Source organism: Pleurodeles waltl, chromosome 2_2 (assembly GCF_031143425.1).
Source record: "Pleurodeles waltl isolate 20211129_DDA chromosome 2_2, aPleWal1.hap1.20221129, whole genome shotgun sequence".
NCBI lineage: Eukaryota > Metazoa > Chordata > Amphibia > Caudata > Salamandridae > Pleurodeles > Pleurodeles waltl.
This window is the reverse complement of record NC_090439.1, coordinates 218,788,579-218,816,313: the sequence shown is the minus strand read 5'-3', so window position 1 is coordinate 218,816,313 and position 27,735 is coordinate 218,788,579. Positions and strand designations below refer to the sequence as shown.

Genomic DNA, 27,735 nt, shown 5'->3' with positions numbered 1-27,735 from the left:
CGTGACATTTCTTCCCTGTTTATCTCTCAACCCCATACTGTTTATATTTAAGATGTCTGTATGAGATATAATAGAAAAGCAAATTGAGAGAACACCAGCTCTGAAAAACCATTTTGAGTTTTCAAGATGAATGGAGTTTACCTGTTGGTAGTAACCAATTTATAATTGAACAAAAATCTTACATATGTACTGAAAGATGCAAGTGACACATTAATCCCGAGAAAGGGTTTTGAGTGTTGATTTTTTGTTCAGCCTGACAGACACTCTTCATGAGGGGCAAAAGGTGGGTGGGGGGGGGGTGCGGCCTCTCCGCCCTAAAGGACAGGCCACGCCTGCAATAAGAAGAAGGGAAAATACCTGTCATTGGTAGACTCCCAATTCAATTCTATAATTACTATTCAGGCTTGCTTCTGGGTAAACTGTTGAAAGAAACCTTGTACCAGGGTCAGCTACCTGAATCAGTGAGTGAAGCCATAAATTTTGTGCTGCCCAAACCTGGGAGAGTCTTGGCAAACCTGAGAGATAATACTACTGCCACCTCTCAATAGTACTTGTAGAAACAAAAATACTTAGTGGCACTATTTCAATAAGTATTATGCAGGTAATCGCCCAACAAGCACACCACGATCTGTCAAATTCACTACTAATTGTAATAAAATAGTGAATTAGTGAAAACAAACCCAAACCAAGTACTTTCTAGATATGTCAGACAAAGACTATATGGTGGTCTTGTTGGCTATTGAAAATATGTTTGACATCATGGGGTGGGAGTTCCAATTTCATGTGCTGGAGCAGTCGAATTGTGATGACAGCATAATAAGGTGTATCAAACACCTATAATCACAAATAGGATGAAAAATGCAAAGGGAATATCTAAAGGCAGGCCACTGGAAAAGCGCACTCAACAGGGCTCCCATTCATCTACCCTGCTGTTAGCCCTGGTTATGGAGCACGTGTACAATACACTGAGTTCAATTGAAGGAACTGAAAGGATAGGTGTATATGCATATAGGGACACGGAGTATACATTGTTGATGATTTGAACCTCAAAACAATACACAAAAAATACAGAAACCAGCATTCCATCAAACACATACACAAATGATGACACATTTTTCTAAATACAGTTGAAGCCACATATTGTCCATCCTATATTCTGTTTGATGCACTTGCACTGCTCCCATGAATCAATTTGAGGACACTCATTCAGTTTTTAGCCTTCAATTTCAATTCCTTGACATTTACAGTACATTTTACCATTTTCAACTGTATGTTTATCCACTTTATTAATCTGTTAATATTAGTTTATTTTCTAAGCAGTCAAGGGCCCCTGAGCAGGCTTCACGGACCCCCAGGGGTCCCTGGACCTCAGGTTGGGAACCAGTGCATTAGGCTACATTGAGTTTAATGTGGGGTGAGTGCTGATGGGTGTAAAATATATCTTTACTCTTCTAGATGACTCTTCCAGTGTTCATAATGGGGAGACTGAAACAGTGATCTTTTTCCAGTGCTTCTATGTTTCCAGGGTGTTTTGTCTCTTTCTGAAACAAACATTTCATAAATTTGATAGTTTGCTTTTGTCTCTGGTCTTAGCATAAGCCCAACCTATGGTCAGTCTGAGTATGTTACAGTTGCCTTATCAATGGGTAGATTGGGAGGCCCTAATGAGAAATTTAAAACTGGCATCACACCTGCAACTCCTTGATCACAACCTTAAGTTGGCGATTCTATCCTGAAGAGATGTCACACTCCTATGGTGTTGTGATATTAATTGCAGGCACAGGTACTGGTAGGCCCAGGAGTTCCGTGATTGGTACCCTTTGCAGAAAAGCTCCAGACCTTGGAAGCAAGTGTTGGAATCCTTATTTTCTGAGACACTTCAGAAACCCCACTTGGACTCATAGAGGTAGTTTGTACTAACTTTGCCAATGTAGATAATTAGCTAACTTCTGCCCTTGACCGTATTGCTCCCCAAAAATCTGTTTCCCAAAAGACAGCTGGGACATCTGCTCTGTGGTTTACTGATGCATTAGAAAGCAAAAAGAACACATTGTAAAAAACGCGCAGGTGCAGGAAATCTTATGACCCTGTCGCAAAGGCTGCTTATAAAAAAAACTTAAGCAATTTGTGCAGGTTAGTGTGCAAAGCTTGCAAAGAGTTTATTTAATCTTCCATCACTTCTGCAGCGTATAAACCTTGTGAGTTGTTAAGGGTTGTGAATTCATTTATGCTACCTGTTGCACTGCAAATTGCCTTGATTCCATCATTCACAATGTGCAAAGAACTTTCAGATTTCTTTCACAATAAAATGCAAGCTATTTATGATAAATTTCCCCTGCAAAGAGCTACAGTTGTGCTTACCGACAGGCTTCCTTATTCAGACCCTTCTGTAGACAATTTTGACCCTCTCAAGCTCAAGGATGTATCCACCTCCATGGCTAGTTGTAAATCGGGGTCTTCTTTTGACCCATGTCCCTCAGATATTCTGAGATGAGTTGTGCCAATAATTACTCCCATCTTGCATAAGCTGATGAATGACTCACTGGAGGCAGCAACAGAGCCCCAGAGCTGGAAGCAGGCTATGCTTTTTTCTTTACTGAAGAAAGCTAATGCAGACCCTAAGGTGCATAGCAACTTCCACCCCATTCCCCTGCTTTAAAATGTTGGAGAAGTTGGTGAATCATCAAATCTCTGGTTTCTTGGAAAACAACAACCCACTCCATGACACCAAATGGGGTTTCCCTGCATGTTACAGCACAGAAACTGCTCTCCTGAAGGTCGCTGACTTCATTAGGGACAATCTTGATCATGGTTCAGTAGCCATGGTTGTCCTTCTTGATTTGTCAGTGGCCTTTGATACTGTCTCCCACTCCATTCTTTTGGATAGACTATGGGAAGTGGGCATTCAGGATCTTGCCTGGGCCTGGTTGAAATCTCACCCGGAGGACTGCTCACAAAACGTTTTTCTTCCACTTTCTTTGCCTGCCTACCTAAGTTTTCTACCCCCCATATCAGTCTTTCGGAAAGTTCTGACTGATAACTAGGCATTGCCTTTCAGCAGTATCTCAGTTGTCTGGGCATCTTAAGGCTGCTTGAGCTGGGACGTCTTTTCAGAGGCAGCCAAGCGTTTTATAAATGTATTGTTTTGTATTGTATTGTATTGAACTCCTGATGACCGAAACATGGGAATGGGTGGTTAGATTAATATTAAACTTAGAGCCATTTGTGGGTGATGTGCCTATTGGGGTTTAATACATTTTCATAAACTATTTTCAGAGACAGATGGCTGGGTGGCAGGATAATGCTGTTGAAGGAAGAATTGTATACTGAGCAGACATTCCTCACACTTGAGGAATTTAGGACCCAATCTGGAGTGACGTTTGCCTGTTTCTGTTCTATGCTGTATCGAATAAGGCTTACAGAGACACACAATAGCGTTTTCCTGAGTGTCTCCTGTAGAGATAGGAGAAAGGTCTATGTCCTGGTTCCCTTCCTCTTTACATTTTATATCAGCAACCTGGAAGCAGTCCTGAGGACATAAGCTCAAGACACCCCTATGATTGGCTAATGTTGATCAAGATATTACTGTACATGGATGATTCTGACTGTCTGTCTTGGATGGTAAAAGGACCGCAAAATTTGATATAAAGATTTGGGGTTGGCTTACTATATTTGCAAAATCGGGCTAAACTGGCTCCTCTGTCACCTTGAATATCAGTTTGCAGTAATCCAGCAAGAAAATGTTGGCAGATGTCTCCTTCTTCAAAACTATTTAAAATTGCTCTATCAGGGACATATAAACATTGGTGAAAACTGGGATTTGCACAACTATTTACATCACCTATCTTGCTTGTTAAAACTGATAAAGCATAGGTCCCTGAGTCCTTCAGTCAGTAGTAGTTACATCAGATTTTACTTTAACTTTAGGATCTGGTCTGGAGGACCATTTGACATCAGTTAGAAACCAGGAAAAAAGGCATTGATTGATTATATTTAGATTTGACATCACTAAGCATTAAGTTCTCCTTCCGATGTGCTGGACCTCACTGGATATAAGTAATTTGGGTCCTGGCAGTGACATTCTTTTGTGATTTTTTACCCAGGTAAGGAGCTACAGCATTCCATTCCATTGTAGAAGACCATTAAATTTAAGGACTGTCACCTGTCATTTCATCATCCTTTTTTCCTTTCAAATCTTTGTCTGCTGTGCTGTGGGTTGATTTTAGGTGTTTGCTTTGAAATAAAGAGATTGTTTTATTGAGCAATCTGGTGCTATTATGGAAAGGATAAACCGTGAAATGTAAAATATTTAGCAAACTGCTCATGGCACTTTTTTCTTTGCCTTTTAGCTCTCTTTGTTCAAGCATTTATATTATGGACAGGGTTTTAGTATAATATTTTATTATTTTACTGAAAATCATGGTAACAATAAAGACCGTTTTTATGCTTAAGTGTTTAAGCCAAACCAAGGAGACTCAATTGTCTCAAAAACTGTAAAATGGTAAAGGTTTTTTGGGCAAACACAGTAATTGCAGTATTTTCGACAGCATGTCTTCGATCCAGGAGCTGGCAATTAATTACAAGGGGCACAAGAGGGTGGAGTCGCAAAACAAGGATTAGCACCAGAAAGTCAGAATATCGCCTGACATCAATATTGTGTCCAAAGTACCACTATAACAAAGTGCTGCCCTCTGGGGTAAACAATAGAACATGTACCTCAATGGGGTGATAATTATTATATTAAATAAATATGTGATATTTATGACAGATGATATTTCTGTAAATCACATTCTGACATACAACCCATGAGGATACTGAAAGGAAGGAGGAAGACATCTGCAGTAGCGGTGGGAATACCGGGATGGTATTGGATTTGGCTGTAATGGTGTGACACTCATCAGGTTTGCAAGAGGAATACGACCATTACGGTGGTGGTGGGAGTGTGTTAGGGTGTCAGAATTCTGAAGGGAGAAGGAGGGGGGTGATAAAAAGATAGGAAGAGAGAAGGACATCTAAGTGCTGAGGGAAACAGGAGGCATTGAAAGTAGCATAAGAAAGGAAGGGTGAGAATTAAAATTCTGAAGGCAAGGGCGGCATCAAGATGCTTTACGTTGCATGCATGTTATTTTAATGAAGGGAGGCATTGCTGTGCTGTGCTTAAGGTGGGAGGCTTTTAATGCTCACGTTTCTTTTGTTTATGTGTGCATGTTTGTGAGGTGTATTTGTTGGTGACCACTGAAGCTCCTGATTCCCACTGTTGAATTATGAGGGAGTCTACCTTTGTATAATTCCGCAGTGAAACCCTCTTTCGAAAACAACATTCCTACGCATATGCGCCAAGCCTGCGATCTAATATACATACACTGGTAAATGCTGGTATCAAGAACTGTGAAATATATTCCAAACATTTTGTTTTGTAATATTATAGCTAATATTTCTGCTTTTCGGAAACCCTTCAACAGTCATCATCAAATCAAATGCTAAATGTGGGATTTAAACTACAGGATTTCATGATATGGGGTGAAGAACACAAACTATCTGTAAATGAAATATATTCAGCAGAGACTTCGTCATTTTGAAAATTCGAACACTTCTTAAATAAGATGCGCCATCCCAAATAATGTTCTATGTGGGAGCACAGAGTAGCTACTTGCTGAGTTTGGCAGAACTCTGGTCAGTGTTTTCCCATTTAGCAATAATCAACAGACTGTCTAAGATGACAGATTGTAGGCTGCCAACAAGAGCCTCGGAGATCTTGAGTGTAAAATTAACTGAGTTGCAATTTCTAGACCAGTAACACACATCCAGAGAGAGAGACAGAGAAAGGGAACGACAAATAAATATAGATAAATATGTCAGACCACCGTTATTTAGGTGATCAGCAATTTTGTAGCTATTTCCACGTTTTCAAAGGTTTCACGGAAAAAAGCTGAGACCAGGTCACACGCAGTGATTTCATTAGGAGGTACAATTTTCAGATCAATCACTGTTGACATGTATTTAAAGATTCTGCAATTCTCAGGAAATAGTTAATTTGAGACAATTATCCGGTTGCCAGAGCTTAAATAGTATATGAAAAGAGTTTTACAGTAGGAATGACAGTGATGACTTAACTGCCAAACTAAACCTGCTTCCTTTTACATCAAATAACTGGAAAAACGACCTCTATGGTCCTAATTCCATACAAACTTTTTACACTTGTTAGTCACTGAACTTAATTTCATAATAAAAAATTACAAGCTTACACGTAATTTGCTGCAGTACATTTCAAGCAACAATTTGGGAGAACAAACAATGAAATATCTACATTTCAAGACAATCGTTCAACGGGTGAACGCCCGCACAAGATTGTTTTCCCTGGAAAGCCATGAAGGATCAAGGTTTAGTTTTGTTACAACTGTGCTTCTGTGTGGGATATCAATAGTGAAAGATACTAGAGCTCCTGCTTATGTCACTATGCTTACAGGACCTTGAAGATTTTGGGAGTAACCCTGGAGCAAAATGTCTCCATGCCTTTTGAAAGAGTTACCCTCAGTTAGTGGTGGTGATCTTTGTCATCCTGTGCAAACTCTGACATAATGGCGGCTATCTTGGTCTTATGGTCACCCCCTTATTATTTTAGGGTCATTTTCGACCTAAATGCGACTGTACAGGATATCACAGTGAAATTATTTAACATATTGGTGGCATTCGAGACCTATAATATATGCTTTTGTCACTTGCATTATGGTAGTCCGAAGCTAACAGCGACCACCCTTGGCATATTGTGTGAATCCTAAGTGTAAATGCCTGAAAATAATGACTGTAATGGGCTAATGGTGACCACCATTGGCATTTTGGAGTTATTATGGACCTGATTGGGGCTATCTCTGACACATGATTATCCCTGATACCTAATAGCCAGGCCTCTAATAGAGGCCCAACATAATGATGCCCTTTCTTAAGGTATCATGTGTATACTTGACATTTGTGCTCTTCCCGCCATATTTGATGCTGTGGGTCAAATTCCGACTTTCTTTGATAAGTTGTCGGCAATCTGGATAGAATTGGGGACATTTCTGGAATAATGGTATTAATGGCATTCATTGTTATGCTACATCAGTTATTCATATTGGCATTGACATAATGGGGACCTCCATGACAAATTACAGGCACACTTCAATTATTTGTCACTATTCCTAATGTAATGCTGGCACTGGTGCAATATTGACCATCCTTGAAATACTGGAGACATTCCCAGCATAGCTATGGCCTTCCATGGAATAATGATGGCCCCGGCATAATTTTGTCCATCCTTGACCTATTATAGGTGAGGGAAAGTGGATTATTAGTTGAGGTGGTTGGTAATCCACATAAAGCAAAAATGTCACTTTCCTCTTTAGGCCCTGTAAAAGGTTTCAGTAATATAAACCTGGGCTCAACCCTGGTAGCTATAGCACAGAGTGATAGGCCTAACTTAAGAAAATGTGTAATACATTCAGAAGCACCAAAACAGTTAAATAGTGAAAAACACAAGGCAATAAAACTCCCACTCTGATTTATAAAATAGAGAATAGTTATGAACATTATAACACCCCAATGACAAAAATCCAATAAGGGGACAGGACATATGGATTTTTAAAGTTTAAAATCAAAAAAGCAATAAAAGGCTTTAAAAGGAACCATTGTCATCTAGTAGTACTTAACTAGGACCTAAGGCCAACCATGATGGAGTGCGGGCCGGATACAAAAAACAAGTTTGTCGCAGTTGGATGTTTTATCTTCTCATTTAATCTCTGAAATTTAAGCAAAACATTCTCAGCAGGGCTAGGCAGCAGTATGTGGCTGAGAAGAGCTCTATGAGGCAGGATAGCTGTAGAATGAGGTCTGTGTAATGCCTTTGACTTTTGGCAGGAAAATTTAGCACGCAAGAAAATTGCGTCCAAAGAAGTTTCCTCACATACTTTTGGAGCCTTTGCCCGGTGAAGATTTCTAGGTTCGAACTTAGTTACTTTTTTGGAGTGAGTGAATCAATGGGTGCTGCAGTCCACTGGTGACATTTAACTTACAGGCCTTGTGTGCATTTTGTATCACGTACCAGGGTAGTGATACTCAAAGTATGTCCCTCCTGACCTTTATTTGCAGCCCCCGCTCAACAGCAACACTAGGCCAACAACAGCACAGAGCTGCTGTTTACTATACTCACCACGAACATTAAAAAGATGTTAAATAAACAGACAAATGTTTATTTAAATGTCAATTGAAGTTAAAGAAAGGTAGTAACTAGGGTGTCCTGCGCCGCTTTACTTAAGGAACACCTTAATTATTAAAGACATCTTGCAGAAAGCATGTAATAATATGATATGGTGAGGTGTCTCACCTCTGGACATTACATTATATAATGCATTGAGAAGTATTTTTTAGTGATAGTTTTAAACAGGAATTTAGAAACATTCCTGCTTCCCCCTCCCGCATTGTGACAACAATGCCAATAGTGAACTAAGAAGCGAGTAAGGTATGTGTACACTCTTGGTGGCCTGTGCTGCTATTGTACTTGGACAACATTACAGTTTATTAAATCAAACACAGGAGAAAGTTTTGTACAGAACTCATCTTGAAGTCATGTATTTTAAGGTCCTCTAACACATGATAATGAAGAAAAAGGAGGGAAAGTAGAATGAAAAATTGCCCAGGATCACACAATTTGGGAAAGTGGGGATTAATTCCAGGCTTTCTGGTTTCACAATGTCAAGTTCAGCACCTAGATGGACATGGTTCACTTTGCCTAAACCCACTGTATCCCTACTCCTACAGCCCCTGACCACTACCCTGCTGATATCAATGTGGTCCTAGGCCACACCTAACATTTTGTGCCCTGGGAAGTTATTTGGGACTACCTACATACTAGGGACATATATGTAAATTAAATATGACAGTTAGGAGTCTAGCCGATTTTTACATTTTTTAGGGGTTAACGCACATGCATTGAGACCTGGTTAGAAGAGTCACTCAGTGCAGAGTAAAAACACCAGCAACATTAGTACAAAAACAAATTGGGGGAATCTTTCAATGCGAGGCACTGGTATGTGTGAGTAATTGGTAAAATCATAAACTGGTGCTTAGGGTCCAAAGTTGTATTAAAATGTCAATCTCCTTTTTGTAGGTCTTATACTTTATTATCCAAAATAGAAAGTCTATAAAGACAATGAGTGCATTTTCAGAAACTCGAAGCTGATAGTTGGACTAAAAAGGTTGAATTTCTAAAATATTTTAACATTTTATACTTGAGAGAAAATTCATACTTATTTCCTGATAACTTTTGCTGATCTTGTTTCTACTGTACCAAAGAGTACATACAGGTATTGCAGTTATCTGTTTACATATCAGCATACAAATACTACATTGCTAATTATTTTATGATATTATCAATGATGCTCTCTTACGTCTGATAGTAAGACTGACATAGGCTGTTGGTATTCTTTTCTTGTGAGGTCCATGTATATTGAGCCCTCCTGTGCAGTCTACACTATGTGTAGTTCTGCAGTCTATATCCGGTGACTGTGAAATGTGCATACATTTTGTCTTTACTATCCTGCCTACTCCAAGTAGATTCTTACTCATAAAAGTATGGTGGAAAAATGGCTTGAAAAGGTAAGGATTGAAAAGAGTAAGGACGTGGAATGCTGAAGAAAGAGACTATACACATTTTGAAAAATGATACCCCATGTGAAATTTTAAACCCAGATTCTTTAAACTACTTGTAATGCCTATAAATCTATATTCAGTGTTTGGGGATTCTGTGAGAAAAAATGCACTCTTTCTGACCAAAATTGTCTTGGAGAGGATGAAACTTACCTGTCCATGAGGAAGATATAGTCTGACTGGCACGCCATGAAAGTATTCGAATTATTAGGGCCCCTCATAATCTCTGGAGCTTTAGCGCTTTAAAATCGAAATTATGCCCATTGGCCCCACTTCACCCTTTGTTTTTCAACAGTTTCTCATGGGAGAAAACTGCACTATATGAGAGAACACGGGCTGAAAACAAACTATTCCTCTGAAGGCCTGCGAGTAAATCTATGAGGAGGACTCCGAGTAAAACAAGCATTTGCAATTCAACGGGTCTCGCATTACGTCGAGTTTGAGCTATCAGCGTTGTAAACTCCTAACCGGACTTTTCTTGCCACATTAAATGAAAAACAAAACACAGCGCTGCGAAATAAAGAGAAAAAGTAGTCCGGGATCCATACGGAAAACATGGAGCCTCGCATGTTTCCAGTAGTTTACCGGTGCTCTCGAGGAGGGCTAAACACCAGAAAAGGCATGACGTATGCATGCCTTTCACAAATGAAAACAAGTGGATTTTAAAAGGCAAGCCCACGTACCAATGAAAGTGCTGACGTAACATGGGCGTGGTTAAAATCCCCCTAAAGAGAGATTAGAAGAGAGACAGAGCGCTTTGCGCTCACCCCTAAAAAACGGGTTATCACAAATCTCAAACCATCTAATTTTATACACCCAGCAGGATCCAGCTTCTCCTTGAATGTTTAAAGAAGTGGGAAATGTTTTTAGGTGACGTCTTGTAACATTTTTGTGTGAACTGAATCTAGATTTCTTTGCAGCACTTTTTTTTAGCAAATTATGCATAAATTCAGCAGCATCAGCAACATATGTTAATGTACTCTTTCAAATTGTTTCAATTAAAAATGCTAAACTGAGTGCCGCTACAGATCCTAAGTGATACTTGCTCAGGCAGCTCCTTTCCATTAAATGTTTTATTTTTTCTGTTTTTTGGCGTAATGAACAGCTGTTTATTGTACAGATGTTATTCCAGAAAGCGAGATTTTGTGCAATAAAACATTTAGCAGTGACAAGATTATGGTTAGGATAAAATATATTTGAGAAGCATAGTGAGGTAGACATCTGTGATCACTGACTTCAAGGTGAAAATGCATCTCTCAATGTAGCAGTTTCACATCACAGTTATTTGTGTTTGATTATGTCATCATTTGAAAAAGTTTTCAGTTGTTGCTAAGAAGCGAGGACATGTTAGCTACATGTGTCTATTCCAGATTTAAAAAATGCTTCTGCTCTATCTGCAAACCACAGGTAAACTTCACAAATCTAGTACATTGTTATGTGATGGGGAGGTGGTGGGCGAGGGGTGGGTTTTGGGTGGTGGGGTATCAAAAGTAAGATCAATGTTCCTAAGGTGCCTCAGGCATTGGCAAATTCGATAACACTCTATATAGCCTTCATTCAGGACCTGATTTAGATTTCAGCTGACATGTTACTCCATCACAACGGTGAAGGATAGCATGTCTGCTGAAATATAAATCCCGTTATATCAATCACCATTGTGACAGAGTAACTCATCCGCCAAAATCTAGATCAGGCCCTTAGTTCTTTACTCAGTCAGCTTAACATTGCATTGCAGTTTCATAACAAAATCTGTGGCTATTGAGATGTGTAAAAACTATTATTAGTAATTCATAAGATTCATGACACACTAGGGCATGCTAAAAAACTGATATATATTCATGAGCATTACAGATATTCACTGCTATGTGCATACTTTATTTGACAAATGGGCTTAATTCTGGTGGCTGCCTTCACAGTCCAGAAGTTCTAAATGCATACAGTTATTTTTTTGCATGTACTACGAAGGTGTAAAAGGATAATTTATACTATACCTGATTTTATTGCAATCTTTAAAAAGCGAGTGTGTAAAACACCATCCCTGTTAATAAATATGCAGTTTTAACCCCAAAGCTCAAACTTGGTCTATATGTTTTTTAAAGCAGAAGGGTGAAGGAAGGAACGCTTATGAAAGTCAAATTTAGTGGCAATCTCTGGGTCAGAGTCCAGTCATGGATGTCAATTCAGCAGAATGCTAGGGACAGTGGAAATGACATCATACACACTTGGACCTTAATGATGTCACAAAAAGTGACATCATATGACCTTTGGCTTTGAATCTTCCAAGGCAGTTATGTCACATGGTCGTAATCCTGTGTAAAGGTGCAGATATAATATGTTAAGGGAACAGTTACCTGAATTATAGTAACCAAGCAAAGTGAACCTGACAGTCTGATGTCTTCTAGTGGAGACTGGATGGTGAGGGTTTCTCTCCCCTGAGAACATTGTAAAAAATAAATGGGCTCTAATACTGCACGTCAAGTCCTTTCATGGTGTGCCAAGCTGTTGAAATCCAACAGTCCAAATGAGTTGAACCAATTATGTTTTTGAAATATCCTATATGTGCCCCATATGTTAAAAATGACATTCATTGCAAGGGCCAGCATTTTGCTATGGGTGCTCCTTTTGCTGAAGCACATACAATTTGCCAGTGCAAGAATTACTGTTGACCATGTACAAGTGGGGACTCAATTAAAAAGTTACGTCTAGTATGTCAAGGGTCACAGTTTGCTATGGATAGCCCCCTAAAATATGTCACTTTGTCCTCCCATATGCCAGCAATTTCCTCCAGTATGCCAGCATTAGCAATTTGTCAAAGGTGTCAACTATGCCAAGAATTTTCTCCAGTATGTCAGTGCTGACATTTTCCATGGGTGTCCATGCCAAAATTGACCTATAGGGTGAGCTAGAGCCTTCACAGGCATGACCGATACCAGGGGTGTATCCTACAAGCACCCTCTAACTCACTGATACTCAAAGTACGGCCCAGAGGCCGCATGTGGCCCTCCTAACCTTTACATGTGTCGCCCTGGTGTACAGCAGCACTCTGCTGCTGTTTACACAGAGAGATTCTAACAATAAAAACAATGTTAAAGAAACAGGCAAGCATTCATTTAAGGGATAATTAGTGTTCAAGAAATGAAGTAACGTTGAGTCCTGCATCACCTAACTTTAGAAGCACCTTCATTTTTAAAGCCATCTTAGAAAATTGTGTAAACATATGATAAAAGCTCTTCAAAATTCAAAAAGTGTTTTTAATAAACATGCAAACCTTTTTACTTTAGTGCATCAGATTATATCAGCACATTGGGAAGTACTACTATAAAAGTGATGGTTTTCAAACATGAATTTAGAAACACCAATTCTTCCTCCTACCCTGACAACAATTCCAATAGTGAAATGTGGCAAACAGGTTGTCATGTGCACACTTTGAGTGACCTGGGTTCCTATTATAGAAGTAAAACATAGTTTTTTTTTTTTTTTAAATCAAACATAGGAGAAGGTTTTGTACAGGGGACATTCTGAAGTCATGTATTTTTTAGGTCCTGTTTATGTGATAATGAAGGGAAGTGAAATAAAACTATTGCCTATGGTCACACAATTTGATAAAGTGGGGAAGTTGGGATTAATCCCAGGTTTTCTGTTTTCACATTGTGCAATTCAGCAAATAGATGCATATGTTTTGCTTTCCCGACACCCACCTTTACACCAATGACCCCCACCCCAGCCTCAACCACACCCAACTGGCATCAGTGCAGCCCTCTGACATACCGGAGAGCACATCTTTTGGCACCCTGGGAAAAACGTTTGTGACTACCCATGCTCTAACTCCAAGCCTTTCTTAGCAACTATTCCCACTTGAGTACCAGTCAGCCATCTGATACCCACTAGGCCATGTACAGCATTGCGACCCCAGGGGTTCAAAGGAAGCATGCACCCAGTTCTCTTCCCTCTCTTCATAATGACATGTCCATCGCTGACCTAATCACTGCATTTACCTACTTACTTAGGGGGTCATTATGACCCTGGTGGACAGCGGTAATTTGGGGAAAAGTACTGCCAAACGGCTGGCGGTACCTTTCCCCAAATTATGACATTGGCGGTTTGGCTCAAGCCAAACCGCCAATGTACCACTCCGTCCGCCAGGGTGGTAACAGCCACCGGGCTGGAGAATTCGGTCTCCAGCCAGGCGGCCGTCACAATCCCACCCTCGGGAATATGACCCCACCTACCACCATGGTTTGCGTGGCAAACTTAAAGCCACGAAAACCATGATGGTAGACACTATCAGTGCCAGGGAATTCCTTCCCTGGTACTGAAAGGGGTCCCCCCCTCCCCAGAGACAACATTCAGTCATTCACGCACGCATTCCACGCGACTCACACCTGCATGCATGCATACAAAAACAGACACACACCGCCACCCCCCCCACACACACACACAACACCCCCACCCCCTCTCCTGTCAGAGAACCTGACTTACCTGCTTGCAGGGGGTCCTCCGGCATGAGACGGGACCCGACGCTGCTGCCAGCAGCAGCGTCCGCCAGCAAAACACTGCCAGGCCATATCATTGGACATGATACGGTAGAAGGTTTCTTGCTGGCGTGGAGTTGCTGAAGGCAGAGGGGTACCTTACCGCCGTCCGCCGCCATGACCGTCTACGGAATTCCGTCAGCCTTCTGGCAGTTGTCCGTCTATGGTCATAATGCGGTTGGCGGCTGGTAGCCACGGTGACGGTATGTTGGTGGCCGTCGCGGTAGGTGGCACTTGCCGCCAATGTCATAATGAGGGCCTTAATCTGTAGAGAGGGTTGCTTATAGCCACCTCTATCTGAGTAGGCCTGATTCCTCAGACAATTACAAACACACTAACAGACACCTGTCACCACAGTCTACTTGACATACCCTTAAAATGTACATAGAGTCATCCTGATCAAAACTACTGTCTTAACAGGCTTAACATCCTCTTATTTACTGTTAGTGGAACCAAATCCCGACCTCTGTATCATGACACCCTCCAAACAGTTTCAAGATGCCAAACTTCAAGTAGATTCTCTTAATGAAGTTGCAAAACACCCTTTCTGGGCAGCTGGACGTATTCTATGTAAAATGATGAAAGTATCCCACTCATACACACAGCCTAGTTTTGATTTGTTATGCCAAACTGTCACATACCATTACAAACATGTCATGTGTGACTGCATTTTACCTAATTTAGGACCAACATACCTGTTCTTCACAATCCTCTAAAAGCCTTTGGGATCAATAAAGTTCAAAGATATGGAACAAAATTCAGATCAGCGGTCTCCAACTCAGTGGTCCCAACTCTGCAGCAATATACAATCAGACTTGGGTGCGCAGCATACCACAGGCTCTCTATCTATGTACCTCTATAGGGCACTAATCTGGCCACCAGGCTTCACTTATTAAGGGTTCAATGAGGTTCACCAAATTCCTGGTTGAGTGCAGTGGTAGCTTCAACTCTTTCTGACCAAAGTCCAAACACTCAACCGTCACGTGCAGTTTCACAATTAACAGACTCTGTCTAATTAACCCATGTCAAACTGGGGAATTCAACACAGTTGAAAGACAATGGGAAGACGAAAAAGTAAAGAAGCATGACAGAACATCAGAATTTTCTACTGTGTTTGTAAATCAAGACGGTGGTCACTTTTAGGAAAATCTGTACAAAATGTTACTGATAATAAAGAGCAAAGGGGTTATACTAAATGAGTCATGCTTAGGGGCTGTGTATCTGGCGACAACAGCTCAACTGCTGCCCAGCAATGGCTAGATAATAACTTGAGAGAAATGGAGAGAAACAAATGAATCTGTTGTGGCAAATAAAAGGAATGTAAAGGAAAAGTAGGAGTTTATTTCTGACCCCCAGTAGTCGTCCTTATCAATTCTTCACTGCATAGTTTTCTGCTCCTAGGTCTCTACCATCACTCACTAAGTGCGAGTACTTGTGCAATATCATAAATCATTATGCAGAAAAAGCAAACACACTATAGGAGTGAAAGAGACCTGCTCAACACATATTTTCCTATTTTGACAACAACAACAATATATTTTATTAATATTTACAACAGAAACAAAAGGTAAGGAAGTTACAAAGTTTCCTATTGAGTAAACAGGAAACTACCATTAATAAATAATAGTTGCAAGTGACTAAATAGTGAATAAAAAAAATCCAATTAGACAAAACATATGTCAGATTATAAAAAGAATATCTGAAGACAAAAATCTTCTTTTAACATTGTCTTCAGGCCAAACTGGGAAATTACGGTTCATTTAAGGTATTTCACTCTCCAACAAACGTGTGCCCATTTAATCTTTAGGATTGGCAATGGGGCTCTCATTAGAGAAGGTAGAGGACTCCGAAAAAGAATTTAGAGGAAGAGGTGCTGGAGCAATTGAAATTACATGCCACCACTTACAATTTAATTTGACAGCCAGTTCACATGAATCCTCAATCACTTCTTTCAGATCAATTCTTGAAACCTCTTCGGCCTTATACTAAGGACGTTTAATTTGTAAAGAAATCTTGAATCTGATATTCCTTATAATGTTAGGGATAGGTGAAATTTGAATTACTGTAAGTAGAGTAATTTTAGTAATGTGTTACTCTTTTGACGTACATTTACTGAAATGCATGCAGTTACACTTGTTATATTGCATTTCGCTCAATTTTCTTAGCACTAAATGCATCTTCTGTTTCATTTTGGATGCAAGGGTGTATTTTGCACTAAGGGAATGGTGCTAAATGCGGAGTTATGCTCCTCACATAATTCTGCGTAATCTTGCCTAAATTTGCTGTAATTCCATGTAATTACGTTATAGCAAATTAAGCATGTTACGCCTACTCTTAAAGATGTTCAGAATTAAGTTTATCATATTTTATTTTACTGGCTAGCCGTGGATATTTGATATTGTCAGATGTAGTCTCATTCTCATTTTCCATATTCAATTCTTTTGATTTATCACCTGTCATCCAGCTTGCACAAACATTGTAATTTTGGGTCATCTTCTTAAGAGATAGAAATGAGATTTTCTAGTAGCACTATGTTTAGTATTTATATATGAGCACAACAGGTAAGACACAGACCACAGAACAGTTTTTCTACATGCCATCGCCCATTAGGTGCAATCAGTAATAAATGCATTCATCCTTTTAATTATTCCATAAGACTGTGGGTGGTTATGAATTGTTTGTCTATTTTTAGTACATATGCATTTCACAAATGTAGACATTATTTAAGAATTCAATTCTACTCAATTGTTAAACACAAGTTCAGAGGGCAACCCTTTGCTACTAAAACCATCTGTGTAGATCTGAGTTACACATTTTCTACTTAAAATAATGTAGTTAAATATTCTACCAAAGCTAAGGCTAAACCATATTTTGAATGCATTTTTATTAGCATTTTAATAGGATAACAGTGCAGGTCTACAGCCTCTGAAAGGGACAGAAGGGGAAGCAAGCAAGGGAGGGAGGGAAAGACAAGGCATGGCAATAAAAGCATATGGATACATGAGAAATCATTACATCATCACCCCAGCAAAAAAATGATTGAAACAGCACTACCTGCATTATAAAACAGAATATAGTGACTTATCCTCAGCCCAACAGGGAGATGTCTTGTAAGTGGAGGCTCTACTCCACCAGATGCCCCAGAGCACAATGGGCCAAGGATGCAAGTGAGCATGGGCTGAGTCAATTGGAGGGGAGGGGCTGGCCACCCTGTCACACAAGGGGGGGACCTTCACTCAGGGAAGCCCCCACAGTGTGCAGTGGGGGAAGTGTTTTGACTTTGTCTTAGGTACATCAACAGCAGCTCCTAGATATCCTTTGGGCGTGATCACAGTAGCAAATGTTCTGAATAGATGGAGGGCTGACAGTAAACTGCATCCTGTACCCATGACACAGCCTTAGTGCAGGCCTCCTCCCTCAGTGCATAGCAACTTGTCATTTGGCCACAAATAGAAGCATGGCTGCAGGGCAGCGGACCTCAGAAAGAATGTCCTTAACGTATCAGGAGGCCAACCTATGGGGCCTGGGGGGGCGGGCAAGGAACTAGTGGCCTGAAGCAGGAGAGAGAAGACCTCAGACCAGTAGCCCGACACCCACAGGCATTCCCAGACAAAATGAAGAAATGAGGCCTGTGGGGCTGCGCAGCACAGGCATTGTGCATCTTCACCTAACCCCATGTGAAGCAGCTGCACTGGGATACGATATAGCCTATGAAGGAATTTGAAATTAATGAGTCACAGTCTGTAGATGGGTGAAATGGCAGGAGTCTGGCCGCAGCAGGATGACCATTACGCATCAGTGTTAGGGGTGTTCATGTCGGGTTCCAATACAACCAACAGCTGCTGGAACACACACTGGTGCCTTGTTTGGCATGGCAGCATACAGTCAAATTACTAGTTTTCAAGGGGGGGAGTTCTTTGGCATGTGTTCAAGTGTGTGAAATGGGGGGAAGAACGGGGAACGTGTCATGTATCGCTTGGCAGGTAGCTCAGGCTGATGATAAAGAAGGACATTGCGTGCTGTGGGGTGAGGGTCTTCATCTGGCGCAAATGGAGGCAAGCTTTGGCCATCAGTCCACAAATGTTGTAAGACCTCGCTTGTGTGCTTTCGCTCTAGCGCCATCCTCCTGCAGCGGCGGCATTTGGTGGTTGCACGCAAGGGGGATGGAAGGACCATCTATGCAATGAAGCCAGGCATGATCCTGCATGCCATACCACACCCACTGTGCACACTCCATTGTCTTAATTTTGGCTCATGGTGGCTTGAAGGGTTCGTATAGTGCCGTGGTAGAGGGCACAGTGCTGCCTGGTCCGCCTCCATTGCAGTGTGAGGTTGACATGGCATGGGATAAAGGCAAAAATGTATATATTGGGCCTGTGCACTCGGTGTGTATACAGTCATGTCAGGAGGGCTTAGGCCCCCCCTGTAGAAACAGCAGAGTAAGCCTCTCCTATGTAATCCTCAGATCCTTGCCAGCCCAAACCAAGGCCACAAGTTTGGAGAGCAACCGCTGAAGGAAATGTGCAGTAAGTGGGATCGGTAAGAAAGAGATATAAAATTTTGGGCAATTTTCCAAATAGCAATCTGCCCTGTTACAGACAGGGTCAGCCAAAAGATGCAGGGGGCATCCCCTGGCAGATGAGTCCTCCACACGTAAGAAGAGCTCAGTAGCAGGCCAGGGAGGGGACACCATGCCAGCAATCTGGATAATGTAGCAGCAGGCATGGCCCAGCCACGGAAGCAGACTTGCTAACTCAGCAATGTAGGACCGCCGGGCCAGGGCTCTGTAGGGCATGCTCTGGGTCACAGCGGCCCCTGGGGAGGATCAGTGCTGTAGGAGAAGCAGGGACAGGGAAGTGTGCGCCAACCACCTGTGCAGTGTTTGCAGTGCTAACAATGTCCCACTGCTGGAGTGAGGGTCCTCACAGTGGTCTTACGAGGTGGCCTGTGCGCTAGGCCACACTGTGTGCCGAGACACAGGAATGAGATGTTCGACCTCCTCGAGGCGTCATGGAGCTTGATGGCAGTATAGGCAGAATCACCTGCGGGCCCGCTGGCTGTGGATACTGACTGGATTATGACACCAATCGGCAGAGCCCTACTAAGCAGTGACCATCTTGCTGCTGGGCTCTCTAGCGCCCCATAAGGCAAAACCATATTGTTTGGGCAGCATTCTAAAAAGTCCTATGAAGGCTATGGCTAATTTGCAACAAGGATTACTTGGTACGTCAACAAAGGAGGAGTATTGGTTTTATAGTGTGCGTCACTTATCAAAATGTAACAGTGTATGGAATGTTTGACATCAACATCCTGTCTACAGAAGGCCACAAACACATATCCCTTAATATGTGCTTATTAAAAGGGGCTTCCAGATGCCCATCATGATCAACATTAATAACATAATTTTGAACTGCTTCTTGAGGAATATGTCCATCTTCATTACAAAGAACACCCTCACTCAATGACATGGGTTGCAAGAAAGTTCTAAGTGTGAGAAGTAAATATATATCTTTGGGGCAACCTTCAAAACTATAGTTGATTACATCCTTCTATGTAACATCTTTGTCCATAGCTGGCTTTGAATCGTTAAGAGTAATAGATAAGGAGCAAATATTAGCAATAGTATCCAAATCAGTGAAAGTTACAAAGCATTCACCATCATCATCTACTTCCTCTGGATCACATGTAGAGGAACAGCATGAAAGAAAATCAGCCCTAGCTCTCTGTGAACCAGGAATATTTCCCACAATGTATTCATAGTCTAGTAGTGCGTACTCAATCTAGCAATCGTAGTAGTAGATTTATTTCTAACATTACTGTTAGGAATGTTGACAAGTAGGTGATGATCAGCACAAATTATAAAATCTCTTCTCAAAACAAAATAAAAAAATATTGTCTGCTCACATGCATGAAACCAATTTTTTAAACACAAAGTAGGATTTTTTGGGTTCTCTTAAATCTCACAAAGCAAAACCAATTGTGATTAATTAAAGACCATTCAATTGGCTAATAATAACTCTCAACTCTTTCTTAGAAACATCAACCTTTCATGACTGCTCTGAATATTTGCAAATCTGAAGCACAAAGAATTGCATTTTTAACCCAATCACAACTCATCTGCTGAAGCTAAGCCAAAAGGAACTTGACATTTTTGTTTAAGATTACCATTAATGGTACTGTATGACTGGCACATTCTTGCATGATTTTGGTACAAAATCGACATTGGCCTATAAATTAATTAGGTTCATCTTTGTTCTTGGGAGATTTAGCACTGGGATTAGCACTCACCAGTTCAGGTAAAGGAGAGACTCCCTTATCAGTGATGCTATGACCTATGTAGTCAGTAGCGTCTTTTCGGAACTCACAATTTTTCTCTATTCAGGGTTGCTCTTATATCCCTAAAAATGCAGATAACTTTATCAAGAACCTGATTGTGAGTATTCTTATGTTGACTAACAATTAAAAATCGTCTTGAAAGGCATCAGTACCTGGAAAGCTTTCATAACTTTGGAAAACAACCTCTGAGGCTGGAGGCTAAAACAAAGGGCATCCAGTAAAACTGCAATAAACCATCGGACGTAATGATGGCTATTAGAGGATGAAGTTCATTTGTGTTAAGCGCTGGTAAGCTGTATTCCACATTGCTCACCCATGAATGCCTTTCTTCTCTTTGAACTGTGTTCTTGGAAGACGCAGCCTTCATTTCGAGGGCCTTCTGCCATGTTCAAGCACTCATCTGGTTGCTTACTACTGGGGTAGAAGTATTTTTGCAACACATAGATTTTCCCTCTTTCTTTTAGCCAGATAGATTCTACTATTGCACTGCGGTTACAGTTGCATATGTGGCATCTTTGATCTGAGTCTGCATTCACTCAGATGTTCGCCTCTCTCGAGTCCATTCTAACACTGAATCTCAAATCCTTGGTTTTTGATTTTCTTGTTTTCCAGTGCGTATTTTACTTTGGGATAATGTTCATTTACTTTTTCTCTTTAAGGCTGCCTTGACAAATTAATACAACTACCAGGAAAGTGCAGGTCAAACATTACCAGTTACTTAAATAGACTCAATTTGAGCTCCACTGCGTTGCTCGCTCTGTACCAGTCTGAGCTGTTATTTCATCAGTTGTCCTCCTGTTTGCCTTTCTGCCTGCTTCTTAAGGTTTATTTTTATCTGATCTCAGGCTCTTTCCTTTGAGTTCTGGATTTTCAGACTGCTCTTCCTGAACACTGCAAAATCTCGTTCTGAATCACATTAGCTACTGGGCTATGCGTTGGGAGAATCAGGCCCTATCTAAATCTATCTTAGATCTTCACTTGCAATCCTATATTAGGGTTCTTTAGATCTACCACTTCCTGGACTTGTTGGACTTAAATTTGATAGACACTCATGAAAGTGTAAAGAGTTTCTAGATACCTGTATGACGCACTTTGCTTTCAAAGCTCACATCAATGCTTCTGACAGGGCAAAAGTGTTTTCATTGTCATCAATACTACTGGAAATGTCTCAGCATGGGTTATGCCCATGGTACCTCCTGAGGTCTACTAGTAGACAATTATACTGCCTTCCTTGAAGCTTTTAGGGGCATGTTCAATGCACTTAACCAAAGGGAGTCCACTCAGGATGAATTGCTAGACCTGAACCTAGAATTTATGGACTTACAACCTACATCACTAAGTTTAGATCTTTAGCCTGAGCGATGGGTTGGATGTACTGCACTCTACTTTCCATTTTTTGAAAAGTCTTAAAAGAACAGCTGACGGATGAGATGAGTTTTTTATCTAGCCTCTTTAGCTGATTTATTATCTCTCCTGTTGCAAATTAAAACCTGTCTTTGTGAAAGAAATTAGAGAGAAGAAGGTGTAGATCTATAGGAAAGGAATGATATTTGATTCTCTTGTCAACATTCGTCCAATCTAAGGCTTAATGAACAATGTTCGGAGGAAGAACCCATGCAGGTAGAATTAAAGAGGACTCCATCATCTGAAGGCGAAAGGACGCGAAAAAGACGATTAGGCTTCTCTTTATATTGTAGTCTGAATGACAACTTTTGAGTAACTTGGGCTCCAGGAAAATAAAGGGCTCACTGTTGATGCAAGGAAGGTTGCAAGTAAAGTCCTTATTTAATTGTCTCAAATAAATCAGATATTGACTAGTTCTGGATTTATTGTCCTTCATCCTATCATAAACTACGAAGACAAGCCTATAATATGACCAGTACTAATAAGATGTCAGTCATCCAGAAGAACACCTTGTTCTTGTCAGTCCAAAGCCACACTCCATTACTGTTGAAGCAGTAGATGGTGCCCCACTTTTGTCAGGCCCAGTAGCTGAAGAGACTCAACATGTTATTTTTCAAATATCCAGATACTTTAAGTTAATCTCTTTTGTTGTCATCACTGCTTCCCGGTACTCAATAATTCTGGGAATATATTTGTTGACTAAATGCGATACAGTCATAAATTGGTCTGCCAAAAGTCTGTTCCTTGGCTCTGAGTTCTGTGTTCAGACTTGCTTAAAGTCACAAGAAGAGAGAGCTACGAGAACCGTGCAACATGATTCGTTGAACTCTTCTTAAACAACAGTGTCCTCATGTCAAGTTTAACCAATATTTTAGCACCACTTAATTTGCTCAGCACTGTCCTTAGTGTGCGGTAAGACAAAGTTATTATCCCAGATTGTCTGGATTGCCTGACTGACAGATCTTAAGTCAAAACAAACTCTTAATTAACTGTTTTTTCTTGTCCAAAGAGTAATCAGTGGGTTAAATTATACCTTCTTACACCACAGACTGTAATTTCGGAGACAACTCTTTCCTCACACTAAGAGGAATATTGTAGAAGTGATGTTTCACACAAACAGAATTTAGTTTCTGTTTAATAAAATATACTGAATCCTTTGAAATTGCATTTATTTATGGGAAAGATCTACAACGTTTTCCAAAAAAGTTAAAGATTTCCATTTCCTTATAGGTTTGTCCTGAGGCTGTTTTGAGAACTTTGATTGACAAGCATAACTTCACAAATGTCTTCCTTATTCTCATAAATAGCTAAAACTGGCTGACGTGCACCAGATTTTAAAAGTAGTTTGAATTTTCCTTTATACAGCCATCCTAGAATATCAATGTACTTTTCATCAATATAGATTTTCCCTTCAGTCCTCCTATTTTGTAAAACTATTCCTAAAGCAAAATAAGCTAACGTTAAATTTTTGACCGCAGTACGAACAAGGATGTACACCACTTGGAAACATATGAATAACCATAGTCATTCTGTGAAAGAAAGTTGTGTCAAATAATCTGGACATTTGTAAACCATAATCAAGTAGCAATATAAAATTCACACTGCCAATGTCTATATTAATTAATATAAGCATAATTTTACACAATTTGATCATCCACCAAAATGACTACATCAATGTTATTTCTTTCAATATCGTTGTAGTAAAGATATCCTTTGCTATTAGTAGGAGAAAAACAAGAGCTTGAATGTGTGCAGATAAATCTTCATACGCATCTCCCTCCAGTAGAACCTTTACTCCATTTTTCCTGGAAGATTTCCATACACGATCAAAGTGCCCTCTCCACCCCCAATTCTTGCAATCCACTTTGAAAGCAGGACATTTCTTTAACGTTAGCAGGTGTGAAATACTTCCACATCTAAAACAAGTAGGTTCTTTAGTTTTGGTTAGTCTATTTGTACTCTTGATATTTAATCATGTTATTGCTACTATTAGTCATGTCAACACAAGAGCGTAATTATTTTGCTGATGTCTTTGCAAGATCAACACTTTCAGCCACTCAAGGGCCTCAGTCAAAGTGAGGTTGGTAGATCCTAATACCTCCTCTGACACTCTTATCATGGCATCTGGTAAATATTTGGTCTAATAGCAAGGTGCAGTAAAGATACATAATGAGTCAGTTTAAGAGTCTATGGATTCATTAGGTTGCTGCTCTTGTTAGAAAAAACATAGGTGTATATACATCTATTTATTTTAGAATCTTTTACTAACTTTTAATAGATATAAACAATCCGGATAAACAAAAAACTGGCTGTAAGAAAGGAGGGGGCCAAGCCAACATTAGTTTCAAACCGTTCCTTAATAGCAGTCACAATGCGTTCCATAAAACAACATCTATTAAACCAGCAGAGGGGTAACTGTTTAAAGAATCGGATAGTTTAATTGAGAGAACCACTAGGAACTGGTCTGCAATGGTTCTTGAGGAGGTATATGATGTTGTGTGCCCACAAGACTGTCTCGTCAGATTGCAAACAAAGGTCAATGTGAGAGTGCCTGTCATGGGCCGATGAATAGAAAGACTTTCTTGTGATACCATCCTTCATTGAAGGGATACTGTTTCTGCACATAAACAATCTGTAATTGTGTTTTGGCACTTCTAGGGGTGCCGCAAAATGCAGCACACATACAAGTACCAGAGCGTCATTTTGGAATGATTGTTTATGTGCAGGAAGGCCCACCTTCCTGCACATCAAAAATCACCCATGGCATTTTGCTCTTTCTATATGTGCAGCACACATGGCAAAAGCAAAAAACTTGGAGGAATAATAGCATTCCTGGGGTGGTGTTAGTTTTTGACACTTCCACAGGTTTACGATTACTCATAAATCTAGGGCAGTGTCAAAAGCAATGGGTGTTGCGGTGGAACACCAATTGCACGTCTGACGCAGAAAGTTCCATTGAAGGGGCTCATGTTTGCAAGGAGGCGTAACACCACAAAAAGTGGCTTTACACCTCCTTTTAAAAATGGAGCAGTGGTTACCGCCACCAGAGTATCACGAAAAGAGACTCTCTAGTGGCGCTAGGTGCTCTTAAATCTACCCCAGTGTGTTTCTCTAAATTCCTACACCTGCCAATGTGCATTCCTCTCCATTTCCACTGCCCCTTAAATCCCTCTCGTGTGCCCTGCTTGTTGTATAATGTATTTTAACATCATGTGCTAGCGTGAGTGTCGAGAAAACTGAAGCTATCGCGCCCCCGCCCCATCATACTCACCAAGCCACGCCCCTGCATATCAGCCTAACACTCTGACCAGCACTCTAGATGCCCCAAACACAACTACTGCTTCGAACAGGACTTTGCAATGTTCTCTTGCTCCTGGTCTGTCCTTAACGAGGAAGCAAGGCAGCACCGTGCGAACGAGCGAACAAACACCACTGTTCACTACAGCAGCTCACCCCACGGTATGTCCTTTGCCTGCCGTCCTTCTGATCCTCATAAAAATAAGAAATGCTAATTCTTGACATGCCCATTTTGTTTTGCTTGTTTCCCGTGACTGCGTTGACAGCTACAAATGGCAAGGGACTTCAAGTGGAAAACAAGGCGAACACCAGACACACGCCTTCCGAATTCACTTAGGGCCAGATGTTTCAAAGGTTTTTTTTACCCATTCTGTGTCTATGGGAAAATGCGTTGGTACATATGGCCCTTAGTCTTCCCTCCGCGTGCAGGATGGCCGTGTCCAATCACAAGCAGGGGCCCTGCCACCAATCCTTTAAGAGTCTAGTGTTAGATATATACATGAAATGCAAAGTAAACACTGCGAGATGAAGTAGAAAATGACGTTATTGGAACCCACATGAAGGTTGTGGGAGTATCTTAACTAGCAGACAACCTAAAACAGAGGTTTGAGGCAGCACTAGACGGCAAGTTTTGAAAAATGCTTAAGAAAACTGGAAAGATCATTCATTTCAAAATACTCTTCATTATCATCCTAAGAACCATTCCCATTTGTGGCTAGCCACGTTCTTTAAACCCTTCACTGCTGAGGTGTTTTTGCAACCCTGTGCCAGAGGTTTTTTCCCAAGAAATCGATGTTAATTTGTTCAAACATATGTCCCTCTTTGTTCTTTTTGGGCACCACTACGAATTACATATTTTTCTTAAAAATGACCACCTCCTCGGCCACTCGGGTGGACATCGGCTGCAACGCAGAGAAGCTCTGACCTGCCAGCTGCTGCCACGGGTCGCAATGACAACATCCTGGGCCAGGGGAAGAAGCAGCAACATGTCAAGGCTAGCTGGTTGGTCAGATGGCAGCATATAACTAACACACACAAGCAAATCTCAAACAGAAACTAAGTACAGAAATGGGTACTGTGGTGCTTGAAAAAGAGGGCTGTCGTAGTAAAGGCACTGAAAATGACGCAGCCTTGCAAAATGTTCGCGAGGGGCCCTTGAGATTCTTGAATGTTACAAATAAACAAGGTGTAATGGAGGCCGTGAAGGATTGCTCCCCTTCTAGTACCGGCAGGCTAAGTTAGTTCAGAACTTGCATAACCACCATTTTTTTCAGCTTCCTTCTGTAGTATTTCCAAACTGTCACTGTACATAAAAGTGACATTTTGATAGCTTATCTGTGACACTTCTGCTGTGAATAGAACAAAGCAGCTATGTCCATATAACCTGATAAATATGAGAAACTGTCTGGGCAACAGCATCAAGGCACAGATTGCACTCCACAGAAGAAGAAACAGAAAAGCAAAATATTGGAAGGTGTTTTATTAAGTTGGCTTTTCAAGATGTAGGACTTGCAAACTGGTATTCTGAGTACTTCCTTAGTCCAAATAAAGAGTGAGAAAACTACAAATCTTCGTGTGAATTTTCTCTGTGACATGGTGATCTTGCAACCCATTGTAAATAGTGCTCATTTAATGACCTTAAACAGACAAAGGGCAGAGTAGGTACAGCTGGGATGTGAATCTACAAACAATAGCTTTATAGAAGTTCTCTGCAGCAGGGACCACAACTCCTGTAATTTCGTTTTATAAAAGTATACGATGAGATTAAATAACTCAAACAAAATGCGATGACTGCAAATCCTCCTCAAGTGGCTAGGACCACAGCAGATCTCCTTTAAACAAATTTGTATATGCTTAGAGGAGGTGTATACAGGGATCAAAATGTGATGCAAATTACCCCAAAATCCTGCTGCAGCAGGTCCAGTATGCGAGCTCCTTGTTCTTTACACTGTCCCAGGCAGAAAAGATCAGTGAAATAGGCTCTTTGGAGAACAAAAGTAGCAGATCGGCTCAAAGGATGGATCCTAAGGATCTGCACTCTAGTCCCCCTGTAGTTTGCTGATTGTAGGATTGTCAGCCCAACAGCCAAACTGCCTAACTGGGGTACCTGGGTCTGCAGGAAGGATGAAACATAGGATGAGGATATGGCCATGCCTCTTTAAATCCGACAGGAGTGGGAGGAGGGAGGCAAGCCCTGAATACCACGAAGCAGGCATCCGCCACTCGCCAATGGAATGTGGGGCCTTAAAATGCCTGCGGGTGACAGAAGAGTCAAGCAATTTTATTCAGGACAGATACACACTCTCAGAAGCTTCATTTAAGCCCACCCTGAGTGCATTCTGTATTGGTCAAGACTGTGACAACGCCGTTGGCAAGCATCACTAATTTCAAGTTGGCAACAGCTTGTTTTTTCAAATTGTGAAAAAGGCCTCATCTGTCATGCCAGCCACCAAACTCTGAAACGCACAGGCAGGGTGGTCCACCC

General features: G+C 40.9%; 1 protein-coding gene across 29 annotated transcripts in view; it reads right to left on the bottom strand.

The window, feature by feature from the left end:
* Positions 1–27,735, bottom strand: part of CTNND2 (catenin delta 2) — a 3,139,673-nt gene that overhangs the window by 990,042 nt on the left and 2,121,896 nt on the right. The gene's annotated exons all lie outside the window — the stretch shown is intronic.